Genomic DNA, 16,202 nt, shown 5'->3' with positions numbered 1-16,202 from the left:
ATCAATGATAAAGCTAACAGTTCGGCCGTCCTGGTTACTCGAGTCCTCGCGTGAATCTACCACCGGTTCGGAACTTACATTCTACAGAGAAGAACCGGCAAGAAACTCTGCAGGGAGAAAAAAAAAACACTTATTGTTTTAAGTATATTTTTTTTGTGCGAGATTCGTTTCGGCCATCTGAATATAAAAAATTGGTCCTCCAATTTCTATTTTTAATTTGAATTTAATAATTTTTTTTAAATTAATTTTAATTTAAATTTTATTGGAATTTGTTTTAATTAAGAATTTAGTTTATAAAATATTTTGTGAGAAATTTGTTTTATATGGGTTTTTTTTTTTATTAAGTGATATTTAATCAAGTTATTTAAAGTTGCGATGTTATTCAATTATTTTATAGATATTATATGTACTTTTAAACGCAAATGAGGTAATTATTTAGTTGATTTTCTAAAAGTAAGTTTTTATAAACAATTAACTAATCACATTTTAAACTCACAATTCATAAATTAAAAATACATTTAAGATAATTCAGAGATTACAATAAGTATTATACTTTTCATGTTTTGTAGTTTTAAACTCACAATTCTTAAATAAAAAATACATTTAAAATAACTCAGAGCTTACAATAAGTATTACACTTTCATGTTTTATAGTCTATCTTCAGAATTATGTTAACCTCACAATTCATAATTTATTATGCTCATTTAGGACGGGGCTGTATAAATACTTGATGTCACTCTCGGAACAAGGCTCAGCTGCGCTTAAGAAAATTTGCGGATAATTTACGGGGTTTTCTCTTCCGCCTTTTATGTCAGGGGTTTTTCCGTGTTTTTCTTGTATTAAAAACTTTAAAAAGGTAGATTTCTTCTCAATTTTCATAAAATGGAATGATTTTATCAATTTGTCCATAGTTACCTCTTAGTAGATGGATCACGCAAACCAAATGTTTACTGATATTTACCGAACATGCATAATAAATTAATAACACATTCACGGTTTGAACATTTTACAAGGAAGATTTTTTAACATCTTTGAAGTTAATCTATAGAATAGTAAGCCAATCCGTGCGGACCCGGGGCATCAGCTAGACTAAGTATAATAATTAGAAAAGAGCTGATAACTTTCAAACGGCTGAACCGATTTTCTTGGATTATAGCTAAGAACACTCTCGATCAAGCCACCTTTCAAACAAAAACCAAATAAAATCGGTTCATTAGTTTAGGAGCTACGATGCCACAGACAGATACACAGATACACACGTCAAACTTATAACAACCCCTCTTTTTGGTTCGGGGGTTAAAAAGAAAACCGAACGAGCGTAAGAAGCGAAATAGTTGTTTAAGCTAAGTGCAAACCATTCTAGTAATTGACTCAACCATTGCACGTCGTCCTCTACTTTATAACCACAAAAGCTGATTACCCACTGAATAAAAACCCCGCAGTTCACAGCCGAATCTCGCAGAGCACGTCTGCCCAGTAAATCCGAGGCAACCGTAAATAAAGAAGAATGCCCGGTGTGCATCCAACCGCTTCAGGTTAAGCGGAGTGTGAACTACGTTTAACTAGTTCGTAACCTTTGTTGCCTGTTACAGGTTGTATTATGACCAAATCTTCATAGCAATATCTTTGATGTATCAAGGTTTATGACGTTGGTTTGAAGATTGCTTATTCTCTGAATTAACACAACAGGTACAGGTTGTAACCAGATCGCTAGCAAAAACGAAGTACTGATGATTACAGATAAGATACCATAAAAAACTTCTTTGAACGTGTATTGCAACTTTAAGGAGCTGCGATCATCGATGGCTGCGATAGACTTGCGTGTGCTTCAGGCTTTATAGCTCGTTCACACAGGCTGCGTTGCGTATGCGTAGACGTAGCGCGTACCATTGCATTGCATGTATGGAACTGTATGAAACATGGCACACCGCTTGCGTAAAGCGTGGACCTATGCGTAACCCGGTGTGTTAGGGGATTTACGCGCGTCATGACGCACGTGTTACGTGTACGCAATTGGTGTGAATTGGTCTTTATAGTAAACAAAATTCCAGTAATTGGATACAACTCTCATAACTTAGAGTCGTCCGCAAAAAGCCGATCCGGGAATAAAGGATCCTGCATTTTGCAGCCAAATCTCGAAAAGCACGTCTGCACTGTAAATTCAGAGCAGCGGAACAAACGCAAATAAGGAAAAACTGTTCAGTGTGCATCCAGCACCGTTTAAAGAGAAACGGAGTGTGAATTACTCTTTGGTATTTTCAATGCGCAACTTTTTAGGGGTCCGTGCGTCTGGATGAAAAAAATGGAACCCTTATAGGATCACTGCCTGCATTAATTTTGAATACTGGGCGTAATATTTGGGGCAAATCAGAAAAAAATTGCAAACTGTATCGTGCGACATATCAAATGTATTGTGAGACTCGCACTTGAGCGGTTATCTATACCTACTAATAAATAAAATTGAAGTGTATGTCTGTAATTTTGAAATATTGGGACTATCCCACACCTGAATCACACTTTTTAATTTTTTTATCTGTCTGTCTGTCTATTTGAACTGGCTAATCTTCGGAACGTTTCTAAATAAAACATCAAAATGAACGGTAAGAAATATCGCAGACGAACGATAGCACATACTTACCTATTTGTATTTGTATAATAGTTCAATTTTTTTGTTGATAAATATTTAACAGAAACCGCTATTAACTTACCGTTTTTTTAGCTTTTCTCGTAAAAAAACCGGTGGTTTTAAAAACGTTAGGTTTGAATACCTAGTATCTGCCCATAAAACCATCGAATATAACAATTTAAATAGATTTTATCTAACTTAAAAGTTAAAGTAGTTCTATTATGGATTGCTTTTACGAAATCAATAAAATGAAGTAGAAAAGGGTGGTCCTTTAGGGCCTGGGTAGGGCAGGGTCGGAAGGTAGGGCAGGGTAGCAAGGTAGAGTCGTTTGTCCATTCAATTGCATTAACTGATAAGTATCGGTTAATCGACTGGGCGCTCTGGAATTGGGTCGCTCTGACCTGCTGTTCTTAAGTTGTTTATGTTTATGACTACCTCTCTGGCATAAAGGCTTCACTCCATTCTTCCATAGTTATATTAATAATATTGTAAATGTGAAAGTGTGTCTGTCTGTCTGTGTGCTACGTTTCAACGGCCCAACAGTTTAACCTATTCTGGTTAGCTTGTTATAACAGCACAAATAAAGGAAAATCCGACAACCGTGAATTTGTGGTTACACCACAAAAAAATTGTTAAAAAAGTTCAAATCAAAGTAAGATAATTAAACCAAGTGGCGTATCATATCGATGGGCTTTACCTGTAGATTCTAAAACAGATTCTTATTTATTGTTATGCATAATAGTTTTTGATTTATCGTGCAAAATGTCGAAAAAATACCCGAGTACGAAAGCCTCGGTGTGTGAGCCTGACTCGCACTTGGTCGGTTTTATTTATATATCTAGATTTAGACAAAATACAATTTGAATTGATAAATATTGCGGTCGTGTCCGCCAGTTTGCACTGACCCTTACATATCTGGAGCATAAACTCGCTCCTCAACAATAGCGCATGCAAAGCTGCTGGCCGAGTTGAAATAATCAAACTGGAACTATTCATGCTAACTAAATCCAACAATACGTTCGCTTACAAAAGCGCTTTGAGGCGCTCGCGTTTGTTTTCCACTCCCGAAGAAAATAGACCACGAAACTTTGAGCGTATCACACCTACGTTTGAGATATTTTTCTTATTAAAGTGACATCCATCTTAATATAAATAACTAACAACTGGATTCAAGTGTTTTTTTTTTTTAAATAATAAAATAGGGAGGAAACGAGCAGGCGGGTCACCTGATGTTAAGTGATTACCATCGCCCATGAACATTTGCAGCACCAGAGGTACCGCCGATGCGTTGCCGGCCTTTCAAGAATTTGTTATGCCAGTTTAGTTTCGAATCCGTCCAGGGTCCTTTTTCAAAGGATCTCTGCTCGCGACGCGTCCGCTTCCACCTTTGATTGCAGGATGACTTTTCAGTAGATAGACCGTAGTCTGCATCATTCATCATCATCTTCATCATAAACCTATCGCCGACTACTGAGCATGGGTCTCCTCTCAAAACTTTATTTTATTAAACTAGCGACCCGCGGGTAGCTTATTACAATTTTCGTAAGGATCTCTAATTTTTTTAAAACAAAATATAGCTTGTAATATGTCACTCAGGAATAATGTATTTCTCTACTAGTGAGAGAATTTTCAAAATCGCTTCACTAGTTCCCGAGATTACTTCCTACAAATTTACTTCTTTATAATTTTAGTAGGTAAAAGTACCCCAATTGAAAATGTAAAAAATACTGCACTTCTTTGGGTTTTCGCAGTGAAATTGTCAAACCAGATAGCTCGCTGGGAATCGAATCTCGAGGTCGTTGGCCGCGTGCCAGCCTCCGCCGCACCTCCGACCTGGCGCTGAATAAAACATACAGGCGATTGATCTTTACCGACAGTTTTTTGTACAGTGTACCTAAAGAACCTCATGTTATTTCACGCAATTTCTGTCGCTTATATATGTATAGTAGGTACGCGACAGGTTGAAATAGCAATCGGAAACGCCCCGCACAGCCTTCGCGCTAACCCCGTACGGGATAGCGCGGGTGACGTGCGGGTGTGCGAGGCCTCCCCCAACCTCATACCCCGATTGCCATATCAATCTGCCACGTACTATACTTGAATATGTCAACAGCTATTTACGGCTGAAATTACAATCAATCTATCCGTAATTTGTTCATAAGCTACTTAGCGACGTTGTTAACTAAGTATCAAAAACTATAAGGCAATGATCAAAGAAGACCAAACTATTTTGAACTAATAACATCGGTGCTAAGTAACCTATCGATGGATTATTAATTTCGGCCGTTAAGTACGTAGTAACTAAATAACAGATCAAATTTGCAAATCCTATGTGAATTTGAAGCTTTTTTTTACGCTTTCTCTCCTTCTTTATTTTCAATAGAAAGGGAATCATTTACTTTTAATAAATGAAAAATTCATCGAATCGACTAGGATTTAGAAGGAAAGGAGTAACGTCGCTAAAAACGACAGACGCGTCGAATGATAGCTCATTTTTTGAGGTGTCATAAAAAATCGAAAAAATTTGCTCTAGCATTAATAATTTTATCACAAAGAATACCTGAAGTGTGAAAATATATTAGTATTTTAAAAGCGAAATTTAAATCCTCTTAAATCCCGTTGGGACTCGAGATAAAAGTAATATTATCGCATAATCGTGCCCACCCGTGTGTAATCCGGAGTACAATCAAAATGCAATTTCGTTAGCAAGGCGCCCCTCGCTGGAACAAGGCTTCAAGCCAAGGCGCACTGCCTCGTCCCCATTTTTCACAATTTATATTGCTTTTTAACCGAAGATATTAAGGTAGCGTCTCACCGAGCGTGAAAACTCAAGCTGCATTCGATACTAATAGCTCGTTCACAGTGTTGCGTAAGCGTAGACGTAGTGCGTACCATTGCGTTGTAAATTGTAATGTATGGAACTGTATGGAACATGGCAAACCGCTTGCGTAAAGCATGGACGTATGCGTAACCCGGTGTGTTAGTGGTTTACGCGCGTCACTACGCACGAGGCGCGTGTACGCAATTAGTGTGAATCGGCCTTTACTCGCCGTGAGTAAGATTCGTCTGACGTGCCTTTATAAAATTAGTTGATGGCCGCATTATGTTTGTAATAAATTCTGCCTGTGTCAATTGACGAGGACTGAGATTATCTTGAACTAGCTTATGCCCGCGACTTCGTCCGCGTATTTTAACCCCTATTTTACCCCCTTAGGAGTTGAATTTCCAAATATCCTTTCTTAGCGGAAACACACGTCGTAATAGCTATCTGCATGCCGAATTTCAGCCCTATTCGTCCAGTAGTTTGAGCTGTGCGTTGATAGATCAGTCAGTCAGCTTTTCCTTTTACATAATTATATAATGATATAAAAAAATAGTCTGCAATATTACTTCTAAAGCTTAGCATTCATAACATGACACGTAGGTCCACGTAGCATGCGAGCGGAATGCCTCAACGAACCGTGCCCTCGTGCCAGCGAGTGCATTAGCACTAGGAATAGGTAACATGAGATAAATCCCACCACGAGACATGACGCGAATTTTAAAATGCTCTACCAAAAAGTAAAGCGACGCTGGACTATGAAATAAAGGACCTAAGTTCACAATTAATAAGTTAACAATTTTATTTAAAGAATATTAGCCATGCTAATCATGACTAATACTCCCCTTTCCCCTCCAATTAAGTGTAAAACTTGTGCCAGTGGGTACGACAATAGTGCAACGGGTGGGGTTTGAACCGCCGACCTTTCGGAATTCAGTCCGCTCCTCAACCGTTGAGCTATCGAGGCTCTAAGTTAACATTGAGGGAGATCGGGGATTCGATTCCGGGCACGCACCTCTAACTTTTCAGAGTTATGTGCGTATTAAACAATAAAATATCACTTGCTTTTACGGTGAAGGAAAACATCGTGAGAGTTCTCCATAATGTTCGCTAAGGTATGTGAAGTCTTCCAATCCCCACGTGGCCAGCGTGGCGGACTGAGGCCTAAGCCCTTCGGATTCTAAGAGGAGTTGTGTTTAGTAGTGGGCCGGAAAGGGTTGATCATGATGAATTATTATGGCACTCGATTTGTAAAAGGCAAGGTAAAAGTTAGGGGATAACATTATTGTTTAACAAAATTACGCATGTCATATCCGTTACGGAACCTACGTAATACAATCGTAAAACAGGGCCCCTGCGTGCTGGTTCAAGAATTTAAATGAATTCAAATTCGCCGAGATTATAATCTGATTCTGTTCTGGGGTATCAAAACGAATGTTCATTTTACATATTTTATTTCGCATTCTAAATGTACCATATCCATATCTATACTTCCATTCTAATATTATAAATGCAAAAGTGTGTCTGTCTGTCTGATAGTTTTTTCCTGCCCATCCATTGAATGGATTTTAATGAAAGGTACAGAGATCCATCCCGGGGTAGGACAAGGGCTACTTTAGTCCCGGAAAATTAAACGGGTTCCATAGGGTTTTTGATGAACGAAGTTATTGACATCATTTGCTTCTTAAATACATTGTAAAAAAATATTAGAAGAATTAGACGTGGGCAGACAAAGAAATATTTTTTTCAAAGTAGGTACATTCCTAGAGGGAAGGAAAGACTTTTACACAAATTTTTGTCTCTTTTTTAAAAGTTCATTTTATAAAGTCTTTAAAGTACTGGGGTTTTAGGTTAAAAATAAAGATGCATTTGTGTTTCAAGATTTTTAGAAATTCCACCAGTGCGAAGCAGGAGTGGGTCGGCTAGTCTTCCAAATTAAAACAAACTAAATTTCTTCAGTGAAACGGTATATTTATGATTTCAATTACTTTTAAATTAATCACCATTCTTCTGTAAGAAACGTCCAACAAAAGAAAACGACAGAATCGCTCAGCATTTTATCTCAGGCTTACTCTCACGCTAATGCGATCAAATCTGCATTTTTATTCGCAACTTAGCACTTTATATCGCGAAAGAAAATAGAAAATCGAGAAACTTCGCCCGTATCACACCTTGTTCGAACGAAACTCCCGCGAACAATGGCGCAACTGCCTCTCGGCCGAGTTGAAATAATCAGCTCCCAGCAACTACGACCGGCCAACAACGTATTGGTTTTGCGAAGTGCTTGAAGCGCTTATATCGTGCTGTGTATGTTTCCACGACAATCATCCTAGTACAGATATTGTATTTCACGAAGACCGTTTAGGTATGTTTGTGTGAGTGCACACGTACATTATCATAGTGTGCGTGGCGGTCAGTTTGGACATAGTAAAATTTTTTGGAGCCGGTGCCAATTAGCCGCATGAACCGTCTACTCTTAATATGGTTTGTCTCTAAATTGGCACGTCATTGGCACCGACTCCAAAAAATGTTATTATATGAAGTCATTTTCATAATTCTTTTTTGTTTGGTAGTTCATATGAACTTCAGATGTGGTTGGTTCTCTGAAGTATGATAACCTACCAAAAAAAAAAAGAATTATGAAAATCGGTTCATATTTGGCGGAGTAATCGCGTAACAAGCATACAAAAACAACATACACACAGTCGAATTGAGAACCTCCTCCTTTTTTTGAAGTCGGTTAAAAACTAATAAATTATGAAGCAGAATCTGCAAAACAAATTCTACCTACTCAATTTAAATACTGAACTTTTCTTTAAAGTTTCGCTAGGAAAATTGTCAAACCAGATAGCTCGCTGGGAATCGAATCTTGAGGTCGTTGGCGGCGAGCCAGCCCCCGCCGCACCTCCGACCTGGCGCTGAATAAAACATACAGGCGATTGATCTTCACCGACAATATAGCTGAATGAAAATGTTTGGTTTTCCATCCTAAAATGTTTTCCAAGTCATTAAACGAGTTGCGCTATTGTTACCAATAATTTACACTCCACTAACCTCTATACATATTTCGAACATAATAATGTTGAAAACTAAAACCCGACTGCGATCGTCTTAATAAACGCAGAAATATTAGAGTAAAATTGTTTTTTTGTCGCTTGGTATATTTTAATGTTGGAAGTAGGTAGAAATGGGAAGAGGTAGATATAACCTGGAATATAAAATTAAATACTCTCATAGAAGTACATTTCGTATAATATATCTACGGGAAAAGTTAACGTGGTGGTATTTTTAAAAGCTATCAGTCAAGTTTTAGTTTATAAACTTAAATTATACTTTACTATATTTTTTAACCCCCGACCAAAAAAGAGGGGTGTTATAAGTTTGACCTGTGTATCTGTCTGTGGCATCGTAGCTCCTAAACTAATGAACCGATTTTAATTTAGTTTTTTTGTTTGAAAGGTGGCTTGATCGAGAGTGTTCTTAGCCATAATTCAAGAAAATCGGTTCAGCCGTTTGAAAGTTATCAGCTCTTTTCTAGTTATTACTGTAACCTTCACTTGTCGGGGGTGTTATAAATTTTTAATTTACACTTGTGTTTTATGAGATGTAGAGTAACGTAATGTTGCAGTTAAATTTTCCAGTTGAAATATTATTATTTTACAAGGTCTGTTAAGATAATAATTAATAAAGATATTCATGCGAATATTAATTGTTCGCGCGCAAATAAATGTAATTATTACGAAGCCCTATAATCATGAAAGTCTTATTATAACTCTGAATCGCACATAATCGCTCAAAACGGGCTTTTGTTTTAATCGGCCGTTCGGTTGCTTAATAATGTAAGGCTATATTAGAGAACGTTTACATTCATGTGAAGTGGCTATTATTTCACGACAGGCCAAAATAACCAGGGACAGGGTTTTCAGGGTTCTTGTATGTATGTCATGTGAGTTTTTAAGTCAGTAAGTCAGTCATCAGATTTGTAGCACTATGCAGTATCGTTAGAATCCTTAGTCATCATCCCGAGTGATCACACTAATATTATAAAGGAGAAGGTTTGTATGTGTGTGTGTGTGTGTGTGTGTGTGTGTGTGTGTGTGTGTGTGTATGTTTGTTACTCCTTCACGCAAAAACTACTGGACGGATTGGGCTGAAATTTAGAATAGATATAGATTAAACCCTGGATTAGCACATAGGCTACTTTTTATCCCGGAAAATCAAAGAGTTCCCACGGGAATTCTAAAAAACCTACATCCACGCGAACGAAGTCGCGGGCATCAGCTAGTACTACATAAGTATAAATTTTTTGAAAAAAAAAAAAAACAATATGACGACTCTATGGCATCATTTTCAAGCGTGATTTTTTTAGTTTTTAGTTCGTTTTTGGCAGTATTCGTGTATTTTTTTCAAATACATTGACTTAAAATACGAATCGACCTTATGCAAACGGAGTGTGATTCAAGAACTTTGAGCTTTGTAATTCTTAATTACAGTTGCTGAAGCGATTAAAGTTAAGCTGTAATCAAGTGAGCGATTACACGCTTTAACTGCACTAACTCAATTATCAAAACGATTTGGTTTAATCCTCGTATTCGGAATTTTATTAGCAGTAACATTTGAATTAAGTATTTCTATTCAAGTAAGAGCTGATGTTTCAATCGTAAAATAAATGTAACCCCCCGTCCACACACTGCCCGTGTGGCATGGGAAGGAGCGAGGAACGGAGGCAGAGACGTAGTGTGGCCGCGTTACTCGCATGTTCCTCGTTCACATCCCTATTAACGTCCATCGCGTTGCAAAGGCAGCGACCTAGTGTGGCGGCGCGAGTAGAGCACTGTATGGACGGGGGGTAAGTATGTTAAAAACCGATGATCGTTGCGGGAGACGTGTTCTGGAGTGGGACCAGCCGGGACATAAGTAATGTTAAATTGTTGGAAAAATATGCTATAACTAAAGGTTTGTATATTATATTGCATTATATTAATATGTGATTTAGCCTAAATTAATGTAGCCTAAATTACTATTGGGCTACTATGGTGCTGACGTGTTTGTATCAAAAATAAGCCCATAAAAATTATCATTAAAAACCCCCAGAGGTTAAAAAGCTAAAAAGTTGTAGCGAAAAGCTAGATTCAGCGGAAATAACACTGCAGGGGCGGTTTAAAATTCAGGTGGAGTGTCGTGGTCGTATTTTTGTCTTGTTATTCTTGGTGGTAATGCAGTTGCGGAGCGCGCCGCGCCACGTGCTACGTGTCACGTCACATGCTACGGAAATATACGGAATAGAAACGTAAAGAATAATTAAACTCATCCTTTGATGTCACATCCATGTGTTGCTTTCAATTTTTTTTTATGATGAACAGCTGGCCTTTGAATTTAATCGCGCAGGTCGGCGATGCCGGCCTAAAGCTCATTTTACGCGTTGTTACAATATTTTTTGTAGATAGTAAATATGATCTACAATAATTTGTGTCCGACATACTTTAAAAAATGTATACAACTTACTGTTTTTCTGGAAAATGCAAAAATCCCATTTTTGTAAACAATTTGACCAAGCGAAAATTAAAAAGTTAAATATAACGATGCATTAAAAACTACTAGGTATACCTACTACTAAAATAGTTTACTTCTGTATAATGTAAGAATCCGAATAAATAAACTACATATACGAATAAATAAATGACAGCTTAATAATTATTCATATAGCTTAGCTAAAAAGCTTTTGATATTCAAAAGTCTAAAAAAGTCGTCAAAAATCGTCGCGTCAGGGGAGTAACATTGCAGGAACGTTTTAAAATTCAGGTAGAGTGACGCGGTTACACTTTTGTCGTGTTATTTTTGGTTGTAATGCAGTTGCTGTGGAGAGACTGCCATGTGGCGTGCTACGGACAAGCTTTCACAATACGTAAGAGGTGTTATTAAATTAAGTTTTGACGTAAGGCCTCATTCGCACGAGAGCTTTTTTAACATCTGTTAAAAAAACGTTTCAAACGTCACACGTCAACGCTTTTTTAACGCGCACTTTGAATGTTCAGCGCAACGCCGGGTTTTAACGCAACGCTTTTTTAACGCTCGTGCGAACTAGGGCTTATTGTCACTCATTTTTAGGAATGCTAATTTAACTTGGTCTGAAATATAGTCGCAAGCTATAGGCTTCATAAGAAAGGTTAGAGTCACTCAGCGGGCTTTGGAGAGAGCTATGCTTGGAGTTTCTCTACGTTATCAAATCATTGTGAGAGGAGACCCGTGCTCTGTAGTGCACCGGCGATGGGTTGATCATGATGATGATGTTTCTTAGAACTTCTTTGATAATGCGTATTACCAGTGATTTTATCCATATTACCATATGGATTCGGAACATTGTCATAACATACCGGGTTTTTTAACTAAATAGGCATGTGATTGACTGGACAGTCAAACAGTAGGTGATGTAGGTGATGATGCAACCTTAATGTGGAGCGAGCCTGTCTAGAAGGTTAGGCCCCAATTTTAAAATTAATGGGAAAAACTGAAGCTTGAAAAGCGTTCCATATTCGAACAATGCATGCCAATGATGTACTTATACAAAATTAAAAACCGGCCCAGTGCGAGTCCGACTCGCGCACCGAGGGTTCCGTACTCGGGTATTTTTTCCGACATTTTGCGTGATAAATCAAAGCCTATTATGCATAAAAATATTATGTAATACCACTTGGTATAGTAAGTATGGTATAGTTATCTTACTTTGAAAGTTGAATATACGAATTATTTGTTCATGAACAACACATTTACACATTTTATTTATGTTTCTTTGCGATGTAACCACAAATTCATGGTTTTCAGTTTTTTTACTTGTGCTATTAAGACCTACCTACCTGCCTTTCATGATTCTTGGTTAACGGGACGTACCCTATAGGTTTTCTTGGCAAACACGACAGACGGACAGACAGACAGACAACGAAGTGATCCTATAAGGGTTCCTTTTTTCTTTCTGTGGTACGGAACCCTAAGAATTACATTTTACGTTAAACTCTTAAAATATTGCAGAAACATCGTTATCTGAAGTACTTACGCCAAATGATACCGCGTTTCTTGAAGCGAGAGAACGGGAGATAGCAATCGTTTTAGCACAAAAGGAATCCGACATTGTAAAATTCCATCTCGCCGTAATAAAAGTAATATTATCAAATAATTGTGTCCACCCGTGTGTATCCGAGTGCCGGGGCACAATCAAAATGCAATTTCGTTAGCGCCCGCGACGCTTACGGCCCGGGACCAACGGCGCTTCCGTGTCGCTGGGGTGGAAACTTGCTCCATTTTTCATTCGCCTTCAAAAACAGGCCAGTGCCAATCCGAGGAAAAAAAATAGCGAGCAAATGAGTAGGCGGGTCACTTGATGTTAAGTGATTACCACCGCCCATGAATACAGCACCAGAGGTACCGCCGATGCGTTGCCAGCCTTTCAGGAATTTTGTTAGTCCGCCCCTTGAATAACCCCGTTTTTAACCGACTACGGCAAAGCCAAAAGGAAGGGTTATGATTTTAAGCAGTCTATGTATGTATGTAGGTTTGTATTTATGTGTGTTCTACCGTAGCAGCTAAATACTGAGCCGATTTTGATAAACGAGGTGTCAACTGAATCGTTATTATGGCCCGGGTGACATAGGCTACATTTTATACGAAAAAATTGACTTGACGGATGTTACTTCCAAAAAAGTGGGGGTCCCCAAATATTACTTTTGCTATTATGTTGAGTGGGATATCAAAATATGAAAGAGGAAAAAACTCTGAGTTCCTAAATATAAATATAGTACAATGTTTAAATACTTTATATATAATAATTTCATGCTATATCTCTCGCTTTCTATCGGCAGTTCGCGGGTAGTAGTCGGGTTTAAGTGCTGTTTATCTTTATTTTGCTGCAATACGTTTGCAGCTCTCATACATATCGTGTGTATGCTCTGAGTGGGTTCTGTATCGCAACAAGCGCATTATCCAACTCTGGAAATAACTTGAGCAAATCCCCCGACCGCGGCGGCTGAATTTAAAATGCCACTGCAATGTTTCTCCCCAGTGGCAGTTACGGCGTTTGAACCTCGTCTCGAATTACAACTTCTCCTTTTTGAGTTAAAAAAGGTGAAGCTCACAAAGCTTTAAGCTTTAGGCGTAAGGAAGTTTGTTGTTTTCGTTTACTGGCTGGTCGTTTGAAATAGGTCAGTAAGTGAACCTAGGTAGTAGGTACTACTATATTTTCTACTAGCTGATGCCCGCGACTTCGTATACGTAGATTTACGAGTATACCTAGTGGACTTTCAAAATCCCATGCGAACTGTTTGATTTTCCGGGGATTTTGGAATTTTTCCTTTACTTGTCCTATAAGACCTACCTATCAGCCTTTCATGATTCTATGCTAACGGCAAATATCCTACAGATATTCTTGACGGACACGACAGACGGACAGACAGACAGACAGACAGACAGATAAAGTTACATAGTAAAGGGCATACGGGTTCCTTTTGAGGTACGGAACCCTAAAAATTTTGATTTTATTAGATATATCTACTCGACATTAATGGTCAAGTAGGCACCTATATCTAATAAAATTCACACATCACCGCTGTAATTTTGGTGTAGTTGTAAACCACTACAATCTGAGTTATTAATAAATAAATAATTTGATGCCCAAAAGCTGTTTTCGCGAACGAGATAACCCCAGCTTTAATTATGTAAAGGAAACATCGCAGATTTTACAAATTACTCACATGTGCGCGGCAGAAATGACCTCATAAAATCCCACGAACATTACAATGTATATAAACCAGCACTAAATCATATTCCACAATCGTATAGTAGAATAAATCGAATCCTCGCATTTGTCCGGCGGCCAACAAGATCCGGGAGCGCGAGACCCACAATATGCATTGTCCGGGACAAAAGCGGACTTTTGTCGCTCCGTTGTTTTTCAATCTTTACCGTCCCGATTCTGAATAAAGGCACGAATTATTGCTGTTCTGGATATTATATTTTGCATTTTATGACAGAATATTTAATATCCATTGCGTCCTTTAAATTTTCACCTTTTGTCTTTTGGTGTGCGGCTTTTAATTAAAAAGTTTTAACTATTTCGCTTTATTCTTACGTGGATTTTTTTACCAGTATTTATTTTTAGAAATAGTTTAGTAACGAAGCAGGAATTGCTGTTGTGAATATTATATTTTGCATTTTATGGGAGAGTATTCAATATACATAGATAGCGTCATTTTTTCAGCTTTTCTCTTTTGGCTTTTAACTGAAAAATTAAACTTTTTCGATTTATTATTAGCTGGATTTAATAATTTTTTTAAGAATATATTATTATTAGAAGTTAAGGTTTTAAGTTTTAAAGTTGTGACAATATTTTGTGCAATACTAAGAGAGGTGAATAAAATGTACCGACCGGGCAACAGGAGCAGCTTGGAAGTGAATGCAATCTTGTTAAAACTTCTATTTGGCTGGGACTTGGACGCTCAAGTATAAATTCAGAGTGAGTGAGTGGCGAAATGTAACAACTTATTAGATAGGAAATGTGCTCGAATGTGAAGGAAAGAAAGTTGCTTCTGCAAGCAGAAAGAAACTCCAAGGAATCATAATTTGATTTAAATATTTGAACGGCCTAAATTACATTTCAATGTGTTTAACTTCGTAATTGCATTTTTTGAGTTACTCTAAAAAATTTAAGTGACTTTTTTGTACCTATTTATCAAAGTTCGGAGATTCCGTGACAACTTAGGGATTCGCAATAAAATATTAAAACCATATAGAAACAGACCATGACTAAGCAATTAGAAGTAAGTAGTAGGTAGGTACCTAAGTTTTGGAAATCTATACTAATATTATAAAGAGGAAACCTTTGTATTTTTGTATGTTTGTATTGAATAGGCTCAAAAACTACTGGACCGATTTCAAAATTTATTTTACCATTACTTAGAGGGATTCTTCCGAATCCGTATAGGCTATATTTTATCCCGGAAAATAGATAGGATTTTTCGTGGTAGTGTCCACCCGTGCGAAGCCGGGGCGGGTCGCTAGTCTATAGATAAAATGATCAAGGTTTTGGTCAGAGACATTCGCATTACACCAATGTACAATAGTGTCGTAATATATGTAGTGGTATGTAATAGAATCATAAATCGTCGTATAATTAGTGCAATAAACCATCGTTATCTTGACTGTTGGTTATTGTAATGAGCAATTTAGTGGGCAGGTAGCTGCGGCGGTGCATTAGGAATCGAACTGTGCGCCGGAAATGGAGCTATAATTGTACCAAACTAAACGTTTCTGTTTATGAATTGTACTAACCGCTATCTATGCATATAGACATAGAGTTTGTTAACCTTGTGTTACTGAATGACTATAAGCGTGCTCTTAACTATAGCTTAGAATACATAATAGTACAGCTGACTAGGTATAGTCTGATTTTAAGTAAGATTTTTAAAATCTTGAAATTTCTTTTAATTACTTCTATACGCATTGGCTCACGAAGGGTTCATCGTACAAGAAATAACACTTTGTTTTTCATGGCAGCTATTTTGAAGTTATTATTATTTGTTGTTATACCGGCAAAAAATACATATTCTGTGAATATTTCAACTCTCTATCTAGTACAGTTCACAAAATAACAAATAAGTAGGTACACGAACAGACAGCGGAGGCTTAGTAATAGGGTCCTGTTGGCACTCTTACGGAACCCTAAAAGTCAAACGTTCCTGCATCATGAAACAATTTGAGATATTTCAC

At 37.5% G+C, this 16,202-nt stretch overlaps 1 protein-coding gene across 1 annotated transcript in view; it reads left to right on the top strand.

The window, feature by feature from the left end:
- The window catches only part of LOC123867060 (nephrin-like), a 370,840-nt gene that overhangs the window by 28,960 nt on the left and 325,678 nt on the right, over positions 1–16,202 (top strand). The gene's annotated exons all lie outside the window — the stretch shown is intronic.

This window comes from Maniola jurtina, chromosome 1 (genome assembly GCF_905333055.1).
Source record: "Maniola jurtina chromosome 1, ilManJurt1.1, whole genome shotgun sequence".
In the NCBI taxonomy this organism is placed as follows: Eukaryota; Metazoa; Arthropoda; class Insecta; order Lepidoptera; family Nymphalidae; genus Maniola; species Maniola jurtina.
This window is presented reverse-complemented; position numbering and strand designations above follow the sequence as displayed.